The following is an 18,684-nucleotide window of genomic DNA, read 5'->3' on the forward strand; positions in this document are numbered from 1 at the left end:
GCTCTGATTGGGGGAGTCTTCTTTATTCATGCAAATAGTTCACCTTTAACAAAAGTCCAATTTAATAGGGATTCATCTAAATATAGCCAGTCTTTGCAGTTAAATGATAATATTAAGATCTCATTGCATTTTTTCAGAATTGAAGCTGCTATAGAAGCTGCTAGAATTGGTCTTGATTGCAAGGATATTAAAACACTGGGCAAATGGAAATCTGATTCCTATAAATTGTATGTTTGGCCTTAACATTTTATTTGATTGTTTTATAGGTCACCCGAGAGTGGTCTTCCTGATTTATTCATTTATTGGGCGCACAAGAGAGCTGCATCTTGCTCATAATCTACTAATCTAGGATTGGATCCTTCTTTTCAAGTTTATTGGTTTGGGAGACTGGGTATGTTATGGGAGGAATTGGTAATTGAATTTGGTAGGATTCTGTTAGTTGTCCTGCCCCAGATATTCTTTTAATATATTTGGGAGGCAATGATGTTGGTCATCAGAAAACCCTGGATTTAATTTTGAATATTCAGCAAACTATCTTTTCCTGATTTAGTGGTATCTTTTTCAGAAATTCTACCACAGGTGCGGTGGATTGAATCCTTAATGCTAAAACCATTAGAAAGAGTATGTAAGAGAATTAATAAAGCCATGGTAAAGTTCATGTTCCCAGTCTACGGGTTGTCGTTTAGACACGTTGACCTAGAGGGTGGGCTTCTGGGCCTATACTGGAATGATGGGGTTCATTTGTCGGAAATTGGCCTGGACATACTGAATTTAGATTTCCAAATTAGTATAGAATTGACCGCAGGCTTTGGAGTGGTGTGACAGGTGGGGTGTCTTAAGATAACACCCATCTTTTGGTTGGGGAAAGTTGTTGATGATAAAAAATGAAATATAAAATTTAAGTATTGAAAGTTTATTTCAGCTTGAGTCAGGGTGGCTGAGCTGGGTGTTTTTAGAAAAAGTGTTATATGTATTAATGCTAATATACAATTTTATTAAGTTATATGGTATTAAAATAAAACAATGATAAATAATCCGTGGCCAACATTATATATTACAATATATATATAAAAGATCTTAATCAATTTTTGGTGTTGTGTTTATTTATTATGTCCATGTCATACTGTCTACGATCCCATAGTAGTGGTAAAAAAGCACTTGTGTGTTTAACCAATCTTGTTTTTTGTACAATTCTCCTTTAAGGGACGTGTCAAAGGGTGTGTCCTATGCATGCATACTTTTGCTGTTAGGTGTCCCTCATTCCCATCTCAAAAAGTTGGGAGGTATGGAGTCACCACCACTTGTTTAGTTAACATACGTAAAGTAAATCAGTCATACAGTAGAGTGATTGTCAGGTTAACTGATACATACTGACACTGCAGATCACAGAGGAAAGGGGATATGAAAAAGAGAAGCACTAATATTTTTTATACAGAAAATTATGGGAACCTTCAGCTGGTAAAGAGAAGTTAATGGGTAGACCCCATGACTTCTGTGGTAGCAGCAGAGCAGACAATTGTAATCTTAGCATCCCTGTAGTTACACTCAAGCTCAAAATTATGATGGTATTAATTTTATTTGATGCCTAATTGTAGCCATTGTTGGATAATGTGGGGAAGAGTTAACATTTCTCTCTTATTTCTGTCCATAACCTAGTTACAGAGATTTTTCCTCCATGTACAGGTAACACCAGGAGTAAGAAATGAGGGGAGCAGTTGTCAATGGAACAGGAAAACATACACATCAATAAAATCATTGTCAGTAATTCTAATCCTTACCCCATCTATTAACAATATTGTTGTGTAGGCAGGTGCAACCTGGCCTCCATCCAGTTGGTGGGGCTGTGCCACTGTACAGATGAAGTGTAGTCTTAAAGTGGTATTAAACCCCAAACCAAAAATGTGATATATGGCAGCTTAACAAACATTATATGTGGGAGCTGCATTAGTATTTTTTTGGGGCGTCTTTTCCTCCTGTTTTCACTTGGAGGTCTGGCCAGTAACATACTCCCTGTATTAGACTGCCCCCACTCTGGATGAAGGAGCACTGGGACAGCATTGTACAACTGGATGTACAACTTGATTTCAGTACACCAACAAATTTAACCCAAACTCACACTCCAGTTAGTTACACAAGTAGTTACAACAGAACGTCTAAAGAAAAGAAAGTTTAAAAAGGCAAACTAATACAACCATCACATATAATAATTGGTACGCTGACAAAAAATAAATGTTTGCTTTTGGGTTTAATACTACTTTAAGAGGAAAATTGTTAATTTACAGACTCGGCAGTTGCCACTGGGGTTGTAGCTGTCTGATTGGGCACTGCTATTTCTGGTGACCCCTGGCTGTCATCTTGGTGTGGGACTATAAATTAAGGTGCCCGCACCATTTGGGCACCCCTGGAGCGAGTTGATAGGTGAGGAAGAGACACCACTTGGACAGGTTTAGTTATCAGTGCAGGGAAAGGTTCCTGCATGAGTAGCATCAGTGCAGGGACACCACTTGTTCTCCACGGGCATTCTGGTATCTAGAATCGAAATCGGGGAGTCTCTTCAGCAAAAGACTCCCCGATTTCTGGTCTACTTGACACCGGAGTTTGCCATCCCTCTAGCAAAAGCTGTCCTCTGGTAAAACAGGCTAAGGCCCCATACACACTATTAGATTTTCTGCAGATTTTTGTCTTCAGACTTGCCAAAATCATGTAGTGCAAGGGCCTGCCTGATTGCATACAAATTTAAACTCTTAAGGTTTGACCTCATATTATATGGTTTTGGTAAATCTGAAGACACAAATCTGCAGAAAATCTAATAGTGTGTATGGGGTCTAAGTCTGGAACAATAAAGCTTCAAAACTGTACAATTTCTACATAATCTGTAAACTGTGTGACATTGCTGGGTGGGTAATCTACTGCTGCAGTACTGTGCCACTGCCAAATAATCTGTAGCTGCAATACTGTGCCTTTGCTGTATGTTATATTACAACTGAATGAACATCCTACCGCTTGTTAAAGTGTTACTAAACCCACAGCAGTAAAATCAGTGTGTGTGTATGCAGTAAAGCACGAGAAAATGTGTTTAGCTGTTTTATATTTACTAAAGCTATTGCATTCCATGTTCTCTGTACTGTGGGAGACCAGATATAGTGAATGCAGGGTCTTGTGTTTAGTAACACTTTAACTAACAGTGCCTATAACTACTATCTGCAAATACCTCTGTTAACCCTATTATAATATACACAATATTATTCCACATCATGTGTGTGTGATCTCTCCCAGGTTGAGTACCACAGTCCTTGGCCCCACATACATTTGTGTCCTGCATAATGAGAGTAGTAGTTATAGAGTGCTTTATTAACAGGTTCAAGTATCCATAAAACATGTGCAGCCTTCTGAGTATATCATAATTAGAACAGGAACTGGAACTAACTTGTACAGAGTATAGAAAGTATTATACATGTAATAGATTTAAATAGTGACATCTACAGGCCAAAATTATGAACAGCACAAATGTGTTTTGTTTTTGTCTGTATCCCTGTTGGAAAGGTTTATAATTTTATGTTCTGAAATGTTTCCAAAAGGGACACAGACAACTAAATAAACTTGAGAAGAGGCTGTAGCCCTTCTCCACTCTATCCAAAGTGTAAGGATTAAGGGGTGTCTAAACAAAATGGTTGACCGTATGTCTTACTAAATACTTGTATTTCTCTATACTTCTCAGTAAAATAAGGACTCGTCATCTATTGTCACGTACTCATCAAGAAGAGGCCGCATCAGCCCTAAAAAGCAGTCTACGCCCAGAAGATTGTCTTATCAGCTGATAACACCCGGAGAATTGTCTTTTCTTTGCAAAAATGTTTTTTTTTTATATTGCTGATGTTTGCCCTTTTCTGTCTATAAAAGAGAAGTAATAAAGAGCTCAGAGTCAGAGAGAGTCAGAGTTACGACGGACTTCTGAGCAGAAATACTGAATACCTCCGTGTCTCTTTGCTTAGATAAGAACTCTAACTAACAATTGGGAAACGGTAACATAACCTGACAAATAGGTGACTTGTTGAGGTCACACCTAACATTTCTGGCGCCGCGAACAGGGACCTGCAGAAAGAAACTACAAGAGGCGAACGAACATAAGGACGGAACGAAATGGTCGGGCACATCAAGAACCACAGACAAATCCTGCGCAGGTAAGAAAAGCTTTATTTTCTTATAAACTCTGTGCTTCTTAGATTTGTGCCCACCTGATCTGTCTGAATTGTTCTTCAGGTAAACACCAACCTCTGTAGTAAGCGGGTCTTGAACTTAATATTTTGGCTTATGTTACCGTTGTTTCTTGTCTGTCTACTTGTCATCTGTCTGTTGTGACTGAGATAAGCCCTGTTTGTATGGTGTGAATTGAAACATATATCATCCCAATGGGTAACGGAATGCGCCCTTAACTCGTAAGAGTACTTTGGGGGTCCGACACTTAAGTTTGATATACGCTTTTTGATTCATGAGCCTAAAAACGGGTTGAAAGTATAAGTCCTGACTGCCTCGATAAAGCAGGAATAAGAAACGAATGCTGAGAGATTCCATGGTAATGGGAAGGGAATAAAGGTCTCCACAAAGTCCCGGAGACCTAGTCATATGTGTTTGGCCACCAAAAGGGAATGCTTGTATATGTTGTAGCCGTCAGTCTGGTCATAATATTTGTCAGTTGGCTAGCATATAAGGTAATTCGATTTCAGAAATCTCATCCAGGAGAGGTTTTTAATATTTTGGCACCCTAGGAGGAGAAGGCAACGAGACACTTAGTAAGTGATCCAAACGCCACCTAGGCAGGACTGTCAAAATGGGCCAGACACATGGTAAACCCCAGGAGGAATCTCAGAAATGTTATGCTGTTAAAGACATAATTACAATGTTGTATGGGAAGGATAAGGCACAGGGCACGAATAGGGTTCTCAAGAAATTTGGAATGGATGGAGAAAATGGATTAAGTGTAGAAGGTTGGGAAGAAATAAAGAAAGACAGACAGGGAGAGATACTGCAGAACAGATGGGTATCACAAATACAATGTTTAATTAAGGTTTCCAACAGGGCTGAAGAGGAGGGATGGGAGTATTGTCAGGAAAAGGGTGGATGGGATATGAAGGTCCGACACAAAAGTCTTCCTTCTGCTCCCGGTGATAGGGTAAATACGGGAGATACTCCACCTCCTTATAACACCACCACACCAGGTAATGAAAGACCAAAACTTTATCCTTCCTTAAGAGGAAGAGGATGGGTATGCCGAGTATGCGGTATCCAGAACCCAGACTGGGCACAGGAATGTGTGCATTGCGGCGCTCAAAGACCAGAGCCCGTAGCTCCAGTCCATAGTCGGACTAGGGTAATACAAGTAAATAATCCAAATGCGGGTCAAGCAGGACAGCCACCTACAGTGACCCGACAAGTCGTTCTGAGGACATGGACACCTTGGTCGGCTGACACTCTTATGGCATTAATACAGAATGCTCCTGATCCCGTAGCAAAACCTGCCGCATTCTGTAGATTCGTGACACAATTACTAGACACACATGAAGCAGCTTGGCAAGATGGGGAAGATATATGTAGACATAAAATGACACTAACGATGTTTAATCAATTTATGAATGAAATTGCTCCACATAGACCACAAGGGGATCCTACCACAGATCCACCAGGAATACACCCCCGTCATATAGACTCTAGACCCCTGTTTATTGCTCAGTTACGAGAATTTTGCCAAGGGAAACAGCAGGAAAGGGGTTCGACAGCGCCCATAAAACAGGCCCCAGGTCAGACTGTTACAGAATTTTACCTCAACATGGAAAGCATGATGGCTGACGAAGGTCTAGATTTAGCCTTACCCATCACCATTAGGGCTTTCAATCGACAGTTTATGGAAGGACTAGTACCCCAAATAGGTGACAAACTGAAGGCATGTACTCCCGAATGGAGAGCCATACGGGACAGAGGAACATTGTTGCAGAAAGCACAAGGCATAGAGGCTGATTTAGCAGAAACTAAACCCAGAAGGACACCGGGAGTTAACACTGTTGCCCGGGTCAATGAAGGAGGGAATTCCTCCCGTAAACCTCTTACCTGTTATTACTGCAACAAGGTGGGCCATATAAAAAGAGACTGTAGGAAAAGGATAAAAGACGAACAGGAAGGAAACACGGACAGAGACACGAGGGACTACAGACAGAGGCGTACCAATGATAGGGACGATCCGACCGCATGACTTGCCCCAGTCCTAGCTGAATCAGAGAACAAAATGCTCCACATGTTGATGAAGGTGGAAGGTAAACATATTCCTTGTTTGGTTGACACAGGAGCGTCACGCAGTCTGTTGTCTGATTCAGTAGTCCCTCCACACATGACGTCCCGTGACACCATACCCATAAGTGGTTATGACGGTCTTTTGTCCGATGCCCCACTGACTGACTAAACCTTAAAAAGTAAAAATAGGGGGAATGGCTACCACCTGACACTTGTGTATTGTTGCAATATGTAGACTTGTTTAAAAGCCACTCTATCATTGTTACAATTCCTGGCTGAAAAAGGGTGCAAGGTGAATAGAACTAAGTTACAGGTATGTCAGAAAAAGGTTGTCTTTTTGGGCCACTGTATATCCCAGGGTACTCGACACCTCACTGAAGACCGAGTCCAGGCCATAAGACAAATGAATGTCCCACGCAACTTTAAGCAACTTCGTATGTTTCTGGGAATGGTGTCATATTGTAGACAATGGATACCACATGCCAGTTCTCTGATGCAGCCATTATATGATTGCTTGAAAATAGTACCCTATGTACTCACAGAAGCAGGTCATGAATCTTTTAGCACCTTAAAAAGGTTACTAATTTCGGCACCTGCGATCGGGATCCCTGATTATACCAAAACATTTCATTTGTACATTGCTGAAATCACGGGACACGCAACAGGGGTGTTGACACAACAACACATCAAACAAAGGCCGGTAGCATACTTCTCGGCGGCTCTCGATCCTGTCTCTAGAGGATCACCGTCCTGTGTACGAGCAGTTGCAGCAGTGTCAATTATCATTGACAAATCCTCAGAAATTGTCTTAGACAATCCTGTAGTGGTACATACCACACATGACATACACGCCATCTTGTCACAGGTCCAGCCAAAACACATATCAATGGCAAGGCAGCTGCGTCTACAATGCACCTTGCTCCTACCCCCCAATGTTACCTTTCAGCGATGCACTTCTTTTAACTTAGCACAGCTTTTACCATTACAGACAGATTTGACAGGGGGGAGTAATGATGATAATGGTGTAGACACAGCACAAGATACTCAGGATTCTGACACACTTTCGTTTCAGGACATAACATCTGATGAACACGATTGTTTTCAACTTATGGAACAAGAAACCACGGGGTTCCCACATGTCACAGACATACCCATTGCAAATGCAGAACACACACTGTACATAGATGGTAGTAGATTTGCCGATGACAAAGGTAAATATCACACAGGTTATGCTGTGGTAACGGACACACAGGTAATTGAGGCAAAGTCACTACCAGCACACATGTCGGCACAAGAAGCGGAACTAACCGCTCTAGAGAAAGCCCTAGAACACTTAGAGGGACAAGAAGGGAACATTTACACTGATTCCGCATACGCCTACGGTGTTGCACATGATTATGGCCACATATGGAAAGCTAGAGGTTACCTTACAGCAGCAGGCACACCTGTTAAACATGGTGAAGGAATCAAAAGAGTCCTGAACAATCTTAAAAAGGTTAAAAGAGTAGCCATCATGAAGATAGCGGCACACACGAGCGCAAAAACAACTGAGGCAAAAGGAAACGCATTTGCAGATTTAACTGCAAAGAAGGCAGCTCTAGGGGAAGTAAGCCCTGAGACCTTAGCCACGGTACAGGTGAGTATGCCCGAAACCACATGGCAGCAGCTAATCGAACTACAGGAACAAGCAGGGGCTATTGAGAAGGACCGTTGGGTTAAGGAGGGAGCTGCACCAGGCCTTGACAATGTATGGAGAGAAGGAGACAAAATATGTCTACCCGCTTCTCTATACCCCGCAATGGCAGCGGCTGTCCACTTACCCACTCATGTCAGCTCCAATTCTATGTATAGGATTGTAAGCCAAGGATGGCTAGCCCCTGGATTCAGTAGTACTGCAAGGAACTACTGTGCTGCATGCCAAATCTGTCTGATTAATAACCCAGGACAGAGAGTGAAAACCCCACGTAAACATCAGGTCCGGGCCCAATATCCCTTTCAGAGACTGCAGATTGACTACATACAAATGCCTAAGAGCGGCCCCTTTGAATTTGTTCTCGTGTGCATCTGCCTATTTTCAGGCTGGCCCGAAAGTTATCCTGTGAAATCAGCTACGGCAAAAGCCACCGCCAAGAAACTGATTACTGAGCTGATACCTAGGTTTGGTCTCCCAGAAACAATAGAATCAGATAGGGGGACACATTTCACGGGAGAAATAATGCAAAATGTGATGGCAATGTTAGGGGTTCAACAAAGTTTTCATACTCCTTACCACTCACAGAGTTCAGGATCAGTAGAAAGAGTAAATGGTACAATCAAGCTGAAAATACAAAAAGCTATGCAGGAGTTGAACAAACCATGGCCTGAGTGCCTACCCTTAGCTTTGTTCTCTATTAGGTACACCCCAACAGGAAAAACAGGGTTATCCCCATATGAAATACTGTTTGGAAGTGCACCTAGATTAGGTTTATATTTTCCTCAAAGTATGCAATTACAATGTGATAGGTTAACTACGTATGTAATACAGTTGCAACAGCGTCTGACTAAAATCCACAAGAGTGTGTATTCTTCTCTTCCAGACCCTAATTCTGTCACAGGTACTCACGATCTACAACCAGGAGACTATGTGTATGTAAAGAAACATACCAGAAAGACACTGGAACCAAGGTTTGAAGGTCCTTTCCAGGTGCTATTGATTACAGCAACCTCAGTGAAATTGGAAGGGAAACCTACCTGGATCCACGCTTCTCACTGTAAAAAGGAGCCAGTTGGCAAATGACAACATGTATCTTTTTATTGTTTCAGTAATTCTGGCTAATAGTTTGGTTACCTCACAGAATAAAATACATAAGGATGAAGGATTTTCTAAAAAAATGTTATTACTGAAGTTTAAATATGCTTATGCCCAGAAGTCAGGATATGAGAAATGTTGGATTTGTAGCAAATTACACCCCAGCACAGCAAGTATACCACTGATGGCAGTTCCTATAAACTATACTGATCTTGCTAACAGTAGCATTAACATAATTAGAACAAATACCAGCGAGACAGTAATGTTTAAGTCAAATGGTCTCGCCTTTCCCCCTGCCTGGTGTTTCAACTTAGGGAACACAACGGGAGGAAATGGAGAATGCCAAGACAGCAAGTTTAATTTGTCCATTGTCGTATTAAATGGAAGCTTCTATCCCAGTAATTCCAGCACACACCAGACATTATCTGACTTCCTCACTAACATTGTGGATAATAATGTTAGGTGGTTAGTATCCAACTTATCCCTCTATGGATACACCTCTCGTTATAGAAATGATATCAGTTCAAGATCAGTAGCTCTAGGAAATAATATATATATCTGTTGTGAGGATAAATGTTATACTTGGATACCTAGAAGAGCTCAGGGATGGTGCTACCTCGCAAGTTTAGTACCAGTAATGGGAGTAGTAGGTGATGAACGAGGTGATCACCTATTAGAAGCTAGCATGCACCCTAGATATCCCCTCAGGTATCGTAGTAAAAGAGAAATATTCCTGAAGAAGGACATGGCATGGGCTTGGTTCCCGTCCTGGACAGGATGGGGTATAGACTTAATGAAAAGACTAAATAACTATACAGGAATTATTAATGATGTTTTGGAGAAAAACTCTGATGACATTACTAAGTTAAATCTGGAGACCAGAGCCATCAGACAACAATTAGAATTACATGAATTAGCAATTGAAAGTATGAGTGCAGCACTGACAGGACTCTGTGAAACTACTGAGGACTATGAGTGCTGTACTTGGATACATAACACCAGCATTGAGGTACCTGACTATTATGACATCATTGCACAACACCGTACGGAAGTAAAGAATTTACAAGAGAAGGCCCGAAATATTGGTCGCGACTGGGATCCGTTTGGTGGAACTTTTAGTTTCTCAGGGTTATTCTCTTGGGTTAAGAAGGCAGCAATGACGATTATAGTGGTGCTCTTATTCGTATTTTTCTTTTATGCATGCTTTAAACTGCTCATGTGCTTTTGCAAGAAAGCCAAGGTAAATGATGCGGAAAAGATGGAACTTTTGTGAAGATAGGTAGATTTAGTTTCTTGACATCACCCATCTGTCAGAAAAGCCACTCTTCCTGAATTTTAGATGTTGGTACTGTCCAGGGGGATGGGTGTATACCCCTCTGACAACTCGCGGTCAGGGAGAGTACTCTGGATATAGGCTGACTAGAACTTGTTCAGGTGGACCCAGGGCAAGAGGGAGGGGTGATGTCAAAGGGGGAAATGTAAGGATTAAGGGGTGTCTAAACAAAATGGTTGACCGTATGTCTTACTAAATACTTGTATTTCTCTATACTTCTCAGTAAAATAAGGACTCGTCATCTATTGTCACGTACTCATCAAGAAGAGGCCGCATCAGCCCTAAAAAGCAGTCTACGCCCAGAAGATTGTCTTATCAGCTGATAACACCCGGAGAATTGTCTTTTCTTTGCAAAAATGTTGTTTTTTTATATTGCTGATGTTTGCCCTTTTCTGTCTATAAAAGAGAAGTAATAAAGAGCTCAGAGTCAGAGAGAGTCAGAGTTACGACGGACTTCTGAGCAGAAATACTGAATACCTCCGTGTCTCTTTGCTTAGATAAGAACTCTAACTAACAATTGGGAAACGGTAACATAACCTGACAAATAGGTGACTTGTTGAGGTCACACCTAACAAAAGCTAACATTTTGGCCAGAGCACAGGTCTTCAAAAGTTTTTAACACAAGGGCCACATTGTATATTTTACAAATAATTGTGGGCCAAAAAAAGTCCTCAGAGTTCCTCTAACATCTGGGTCCCTATCAGATTCACTCTTACTTTAGGGTCCTCATCAGAGTCCCCCCCCTTAACTCTGTGTCCCCATCAGAGCCCCCCTCTTAGTTCAGGGTCCTCATCAGAGATCCCTTTAGCATCCGGGTCCCCATCAGAATACCCCACAGTGTTGCCAACCCCTGAAATAAAATTTACTGTCAGGATGCCAAAATTTACAAACGGCACACATTTTTTACTGGAAAAATCCTGAAATTTACTGGCAGACGCATTTTTTACTGGCACTGAAAAAAGTACCTAAAATGATTTTTTCACTGCTAAACAGTGCAAATATCAATATTTAAACTATAAACATGTAGCTAGTGATATTAGAAATGTGTTTAAAGCGGTTCTGCACCTAAAATAAAAATATTAAAAGCCAGCAGCTACTAATATTGCAGCTGCTGACTTTTAATAAAATCACACTTACCTGTCCCAGGGTCCAGCGATATCGGCGGCAGATGACGAGCGATCGCTCGTCTCGCTGCTGCCCCCACCACCATCCTCTGTCAGGGAATCGGGAAGTGAAGCATTACAGCTTCACTGCCCGGTTCCCTACTGTGCATGCGCGAGTCGCGCTGCGCGTCTCTTATGGTCCCCCGCTGTGTCTCTGGGAACTGTGTGTTTCCCAGAACACAACGGGGGGGCGGGGCGTCTGCGGGGGTCTGCGGCGGTCTGGCCGGAAGTGGGTGCAGATACCTGGATTATCCAGGTAACTGCACCCCCCTCCCCCCTGAAAGGTGCCGATTGTGGCACCAGAGGGGGGGGAGGGATCAGATTAGCGGAACTTCCCCTTTAGGGTGAAGAACCGCCTTAAGTTAAACAAAAGTTAAAAAACAACTTTCTCCATTTACATGAAGGTAAGGTTACTGTAACCCAGCCAACACAGAGTTCTCCCTTACATCAGAGTCTGCAGGATTCCCCCTTACAGTGAAATGGAACTCTTATATAAACGGGAACGCTGCAGATCATGCTCTAAGGGGGAACTCTGATGTAAGGGCGGGGCTCTAGTGACCAGAGACCACCTTCCGCAGTTTGAATACACTAAGGTAAGGGGGGGGTGTTACTAATATAAGGGGAACCTTGGTATCAGTGCCCCCTTACATTATTGTATTCATGGCCCCCCTTACATCAGCATCCCCTTTCAGACTGGCCTGGCGGAACTGTCACTGACCTCCGCTCAGGTGCACCATGTAAGGCTCAGTCAGATGGCTCCAGCTTCACGGTTCTGGTTTTATCCTATATTCTCCTCTCCACAGTCCACATGTCTGAGTTCTCTTGTGACCCCCATCCTGGCGGTGTTCCCACTCTTGACTCCTCTCCAAACTCCCCCTCAGAGACTGCAAACATGATACAAAAGATGGTCAGATGCTGCAGAGATTATACAGGAGGTGGAGGACAGAAGCTGCGGACATGGTACAGGAGGTGGAGGACAAAGGCTACGGACATGGTACAGGAGGTGGGGGACAGAGGCTGTGGACAAGGTACGGGAGGTGGGGGACAGAGGCTGCGGACATGGTAGGATGAGGATGACGCCCTTTACCTGATCTCTACATATCACAGATGGCACAGGAAATAACAGGAAGTGAGGGGAATCCCCTATAAGACAGGTGTCCCCAATGGGGGATTTGCCCTCACTTCCTGTTTTGGTGACAACGGGGAATTTTTGTGTTTCCATAAAAAGGAAGGTGATCCCCCAACACAGAATTAGAAGGGGGTGATCACACAAAGGTGTATACTATCCCCCCATATTACCTGTATATCACACACAGGTGTATACCATTCCCCCCATATATCATACTCACCCCGGCCTCTCTTTACGGATGGAGATCTCTCATGCGCTCTCTATGGAACTCTGTGTTGCACATGTCTAGAGGAGGTGTCTCCTGGGTAACGGGAAGGGGGGTGTAGCCTCATGTAGTGGGAGGAGCCAGGGCCGGTTGAAGGAATTTGGGGGCCCCAAGCAAAATAGACATGGAGGCCCCCCCACGCACGCACGCAAAGCCTACAGGAATCACAGGAAAGCGATACAGTTTTACACTTTATATAAATAAAAAAGGTTTAAAGTGCAAATACTGCCGGTGCATATAACTGTGGGATGGACAGGGGGACCGTGGGATGGACAGGGGGACCGTGGGATGGACAGGGGACCGTGGGATGGACAGGGGGACCGTGGGATAGACAGGGGGATGGACAGGGGGACCGTGGGATGGACAGGGGGATGGTGGGGGGGGGCTGCTGCAGCTGTAGCGAGAGGCAAACAAGTGGGAGAGAAGAGACAGTGAATAACTGGACAGAAGGGCTGGGTGTGAGGAGTCCTCATGTGTGCAGTGATGCAGGAAATATCTTCAGCTCTGAGGGGTTCATGCTGGGACCTGCAGTTCTTCACTTTTGGGGGGAGTCACATGATCATCCCCCAAAAGTGAAGGATTTCAAGTCCCAGCATGAACCCTGCCCTGCTATCTAAGGATGTGTCCTCCTTCCATCCAGGGTGTAATCTCATCTGTCAGTGTCCTCTCCTGCATCCTGCCCACCCTTATCCTTATCTGCCTCCTCTGCACAGTGCACTGAGAGGCTTGCTATCTCCAGGGACAGGCTGACACACACACTCTGGGTTTCTTTAAAGTGCTGACAGTTCAGCACAGAATTCTGGCTGCTGGGGGAGAGTTGACAGGATTTTAACCCAATGGATCTGTGATGATGATGTTGAGTGAGCATTTTACATGGCTTTCTTCACTAACACTGCAATCGGTCTGTTTCAAGTGTTTCTTCTGCAGCAGCATGCCGCTGCCTGGCTGCACTTGAGGACGAGAACATACAGGGAGGGAGGAAGTGGGTGGAATAGGTCTCTGCCTCTCCCCTGCTCGTGACATCACTGGTTGCTACACGCCGAGCCGGTGTTCTGGCAGATAGTGTCCTGCCATCATATAGTGTCCACCCCGTACTGCGCATGCACAGTATGGGGCAGAAGAAGCTTCAGAAAATTTCCGAAGATGAACGGCGCCTGCGCTGTGAGTGGAGGTGGTAGCCCCACCATCCAAGTGGACATAGGGTTGTGAAAATTAGAGGGCCCCTCGCGCTTCGGACTCGACCTCGCTGCGCTCGGCTCTTTTATATTCCTACTCTATGTGTCCACTTGGATGGTGGGGATAGAACCTGGACTCACGGCGCAGGCGCCGTTCATCCTCGGCTATTTTCGGAATCTGTGTGTGCTGTGTACTGCGCATGCGCAAGACAGCAGTGTGGTGGGTGGAGCTTCAAGCAGCCACTGAAGCCTACGTGTAGGCGCTGGGATGTGCTGTGGCTGTGCTCGGGCTTTTGGTCCAGTAATAGTAATAGTCCAGTAACACCGCGTGACTCGTCTCCCATCCCCGACCCACCGCCGCTCAGGTCTCTGCTCTCCAGTCCACGAGGTTCCTCAATCTGCCCGCTTGGCTCCTGCCTGTTGATTAGGCTGGGGGCGGCGTTGGCGGGAAAATGCACTGATATCACTGGCTGTGCAGGCTGCAGTGGTGGTGGGCTGGGCAGAGGCTGCTCTTCTCTGGGATTTCCGGAATTGCCAATGTGCAGTTCTGACCCGAGCCGATCGCCGCCATATTTACTGGCACTTTTCCCTTACTATGGGCTTTTGCAGGCACCATAAAAATGCCTTGTTTTTACTGGCTGCCCATAAATCTACAGGCGGTTGGCAACACTGGTACCCACTTACATTAGAAGCAGACATCATAGGCAACTCTAATTTTAATTAATTTTTTAATTTTAAAATACTTTGTGTACAGGAAGATTTATCATAATAAGGACAAAAAACACAGCCAATAAGGTGTTGTTCATTAATACAAATATTTATGTATTTGCTTAGCTAGCTACAACTTTAAAGCCCCATACTCACTATCAGATTTTCTGATGATTTTTGTCTTCAGATTTACCAAAACCATATAATATGCAATCAGGCAGGCCCTTGCACTACATGGTTTTGGTAAATCTGAAGACAAAAATCAGCAAAAAGTCTGATAGTGTGTATAGGGCTTTAGTTTGTGCAGTCTATTCAAAGCGGGGCAACCCAACAGTTCTTGCAGAGAATGCAGTGACAAACATCAATTACACTGCAACACTACACTACTAGTCTACTCGTCTACTAGTGGCGGCCGGTCCACAAGGTGCGCCCCCCCAGCCCACGGAGCTGCCCCCCAGCTCTCACCTTCTGTGTGGCCGTGCACTGTACAGGGTGCTGGACCAATAGGTTTCTACCAGGTCCTTCACCCCCTCACAGGCATGTGACCACACCCGAGGCCCATTTTGGCCAGTTTTATTCTATCCTCCCACCCCGCAATGGCAGCGAATCAACATCGGTTTCTGGCTTCCCAGCCAATCAGAACCCGGAAAAAAGACCGGGTGAAGACAGAAGCGGTGGTGCCAGACAGTCCAGGGGAGCTTTGCTGAGTGCAGACCTGGAGGGGGCTGTCCGTGCAATACAACTGGTTAGGAGGCATTACACTATGGCAAATGACAAGTTTTCAGTGTGGTAAACAGGGTGGGTATTGGTGCTCAGTGCGATAGACAGGGTTGTAGTGAGATGGAAAGGGGCTTAGTGGCTCTCAGTGGGGATATGGGAGGCATTGGTGCTTAGTGTGGGGGTGGGAAGATCTTTCACTTATGTGGTTGGGAATCCCCAGCCATGTAAGCAAAGGAACCAGAGATTGTTAAAAAAAAAAAATAATTCATGTCTCCCCACCCTAATTCGTCCAAGGGCCTTAAGGTGTAGTATGAATTGTAGGGAGAACCCCATGCAATAACCAAGGAAAAAAGGAGTGTGGCCCCTCAAAAAAAAAAAAACACACCAGACCCTTATCTGAGCACGCAGTCTGGCAGGCCAGTAAAAGTGACAAGCGTGTGCCTCCCCCCCCCCCCCCCCCGAATCATACCAGACCACACACCCTGTCCGTATTTATATATGGTCAATTACATAAGACCACACCCCTTTGTTTATATAAGTTATCATCCATTGGGATGACAGCTGATATAAACAATGGGACCAACTGCTGTAGATCTACATTGCTGCAAGACGTGATTGACAGTAGATATACATTGTGGGACTTTTTTTTAAACTAAAGGACTCGTCAAAAACTGTCTTTCTTTATTTACATTTTACATTTTTTTGTGGAAGCCTAGGGGTACTATGTATCCCTTGCTCATTCACATACTGTATGGGGGCCATATCTAGGGGCTTGATTTTTGAAGAGAGCTTCTAGATCCCGAGAGGCCACCTACCCGCAGACCCCCACAAACAGGGTTGTGGGAAAGAGGCTCTTCTGCTCATCAACATGGGGTGCATGTTGACAAAAAGTATCTGAAAATAAGATGCAGAAGATTAGCAACACAGAGCTGATTTGCGCAGAAAAAAAACAAACAAGCAATTTATGCTTGTTTATTTTCGTTTATGGCATACTGTTCTTTAGCAAACAAAATTTTGTCCAGGTTTGTTTTAGATTTACTTTAAAGCACCACTGTGGGCTGCTGTTAAATTTACTCATGCAGTGGGACCCCCTCCTCACTGTATTGGTTAAGCTGTAACTAAAGGCAATTTTATTTTAAATTGTGGAAAGAGTAAGTGAGGGTTATAACCCCTGTCAGTTTTTTGCCATCTGTGTACCATAGGGGAGATTTCCCTTTAGTTTTTGTCCCATAGCCAAAACCGGAATTGAGAAGAATTCCCTTCAAAGTGAGGGAATCCCGGTGTGTCACCAGGGTCACCAGAAATAATTTCCTCATTGGATGGTTTCCCCTCTATTACTATTCTAGCGTCAACCTAAAATGTGGAATTTTCTTTTCTTTAAAATAACATGTTAGATTTACCTGCTTTGTTCAATGGTTTTGCATAGAGCAGCCTCAAAATTCCTCTTCTGGGGACCCCCGCTGGTACCCTGGGCTTCTCCCCTCTGCTGAGTGCCCCCATAGCAAGCTGTTTGTTATGGGGGCACTTGTACATGCCTGCTCCTGAGCTGGCCATGTGTGTCCATTCACACACAGGGCGTGGCGCAGACCCACCCCCTGCTCTCTGCTCACTGGCTGTTATTGACAGCAGCAAGAGCCAATAGCTCCCGCTGCTGCCTATCTGTCCAATGAGTAAAGAGAGGCCAGAAAGAGAATGCATTAAGCTTTAAATCCTTGTAGCTTTAGAACCATTTTAACTTTGCTGCCTCGTTCCTCGTAGCTCTCTGACATCATAACTTACACCGCAGCCCTTCATTGTGCTAGAAGTCACCAAGGAACTGTCCGCCTTCTGGGGATAACAGCAGCCTGGAGTGGGGCATTAACCTTTCACACTGGGGCGCTTTGCAGCAGGCGCTACAGCGCTACAAATAGTGCCTGCAAAGCTCCCTGAAAAAGCCGCTGCTTTGTCTCCAGTGTGAAAGCCCCGAGGGCTTTCTCACTGAAGCAGTGCGCTGGCATGACGTTAAAAAAAGTCCTGCTAACAACATCTTTGGAACGGGAAAGGAGCGGTGTATACATCGCTCCTGCCTATTGAAATCATAGGCGCTCTGCAGAGAAGCCATTTGTGGTGGTTTTTAACCCTTTCTTGGCCACTAGCGGGGTAAAACCGCCCCTCTAGCGTCCGAATGGCGCCACAGATCTGACAGTAAAGCGCCGCTAAAAATAGCGGCACTTTACCACCGACACACCTCCCGCCCCAGTGTGAAAGGGGCCTTATCCTACCAGGGGTTTCGCAAAAATTTTAAAAAAGAACACGGAGCAATGAGAAATGCTGCTTTATTCTGTCTAGATTGAGAGTGCAGACCCCAAAAAGTGCTGCTTAACCACTTGCCGACCGCCGCACGACGATGTACGTCGACAGAATGGCACGGGCAGGCATATGGGCGTACCTGTACGTCCCTGCCTTCCCGCGGGTGGGGGGCCCGATCGGGCCCCCCCCCGGTGCCTGCGGCGGTCGGTATTCGTTCGGGAGCGATCCGGGATGAGGGGGCGGCCATTCATTCATGGCCACCCCCTCGCGATCGCTCCCGACGAATGGAAATCCTTCGTGACATCACTTCCTCTCCTGTAATGTAAACACAGGAGAGGAAGTGATGTAATCTCTCCTCCGTGTCGGTATTTTTCGTTCCGACACCGAGGAGAGAGGATCGGTGAGTTGCACCAACACGACACTTCACAGTAGAACATGCCAGGCACACTCACACCCCCCCTTTACCCCCCGATCACCCCCCCAATTACCCCTGCCCCCCCCAGTCACAGTGACACCAATGCATTTTTTTTTTTGCATTGGTGTCATTTGTGACTGTAATAACTGTTAGGGCAGTTAGGGTTAGCCCCCTTTAGTTCTAATGTACCCCCCTAACCCCCCCCAATAAAGGTTTAACCCCGTGATCACCCCCCGTCGCCAGTGTCACTAAGGCTGGGTTCACATTGCAGCGGTTTATGAGAACGGATGTGATTCGCACCGCACTGCAGTGCAAATTACATCCGATCTCTGCGATTCGAGTTCAGCCATTCGCCGCACCCGCCGCACACGCCGCAAATTCGCACGGGACCCTTTTTTTGGTCCGCAGCAGAATCGG

The 18,684-nt window shown here is 44.9% G+C and overlaps 1 protein-coding gene across 4 annotated transcripts in view; it reads right to left on the minus strand.

The window, feature by feature from the left end:
* The window catches only part of LOC143988506 (cysteinyl leukotriene receptor 2-like), an 85,607-nt gene that overhangs the window by 43,143 nt on the left and 23,780 nt on the right, over positions 1-18,684 (minus strand). Inside the window, exon 1 of one of the 4 annotated variants that reach the window (XM_077488126.1) lies at positions 12,285-12,446. The exons of the other annotated variants lie outside the window; for them this stretch is intronic. The gene's annotated coding sequence lies outside the window, so the exon portion shown is untranslated. Of the gene's footprint in view, positions 1-12,284; positions 12,447-18,684 lie in introns of those variants that run through there. 4 annotated transcript variants of the gene reach the window in all.

Source organism: Lithobates pipiens, unplaced genomic scaffold, assembly GCF_037356315.1.
Source record: "Lithobates pipiens isolate NorthernLeopardFrog02 unplaced genomic scaffold, aLitPip1_a1.2 Scaffold_18, whole genome shotgun sequence".
In the NCBI taxonomy this organism is placed as follows: Eukaryota; Metazoa; Chordata; class Amphibia; order Anura; family Ranidae; genus Lithobates; species Lithobates pipiens.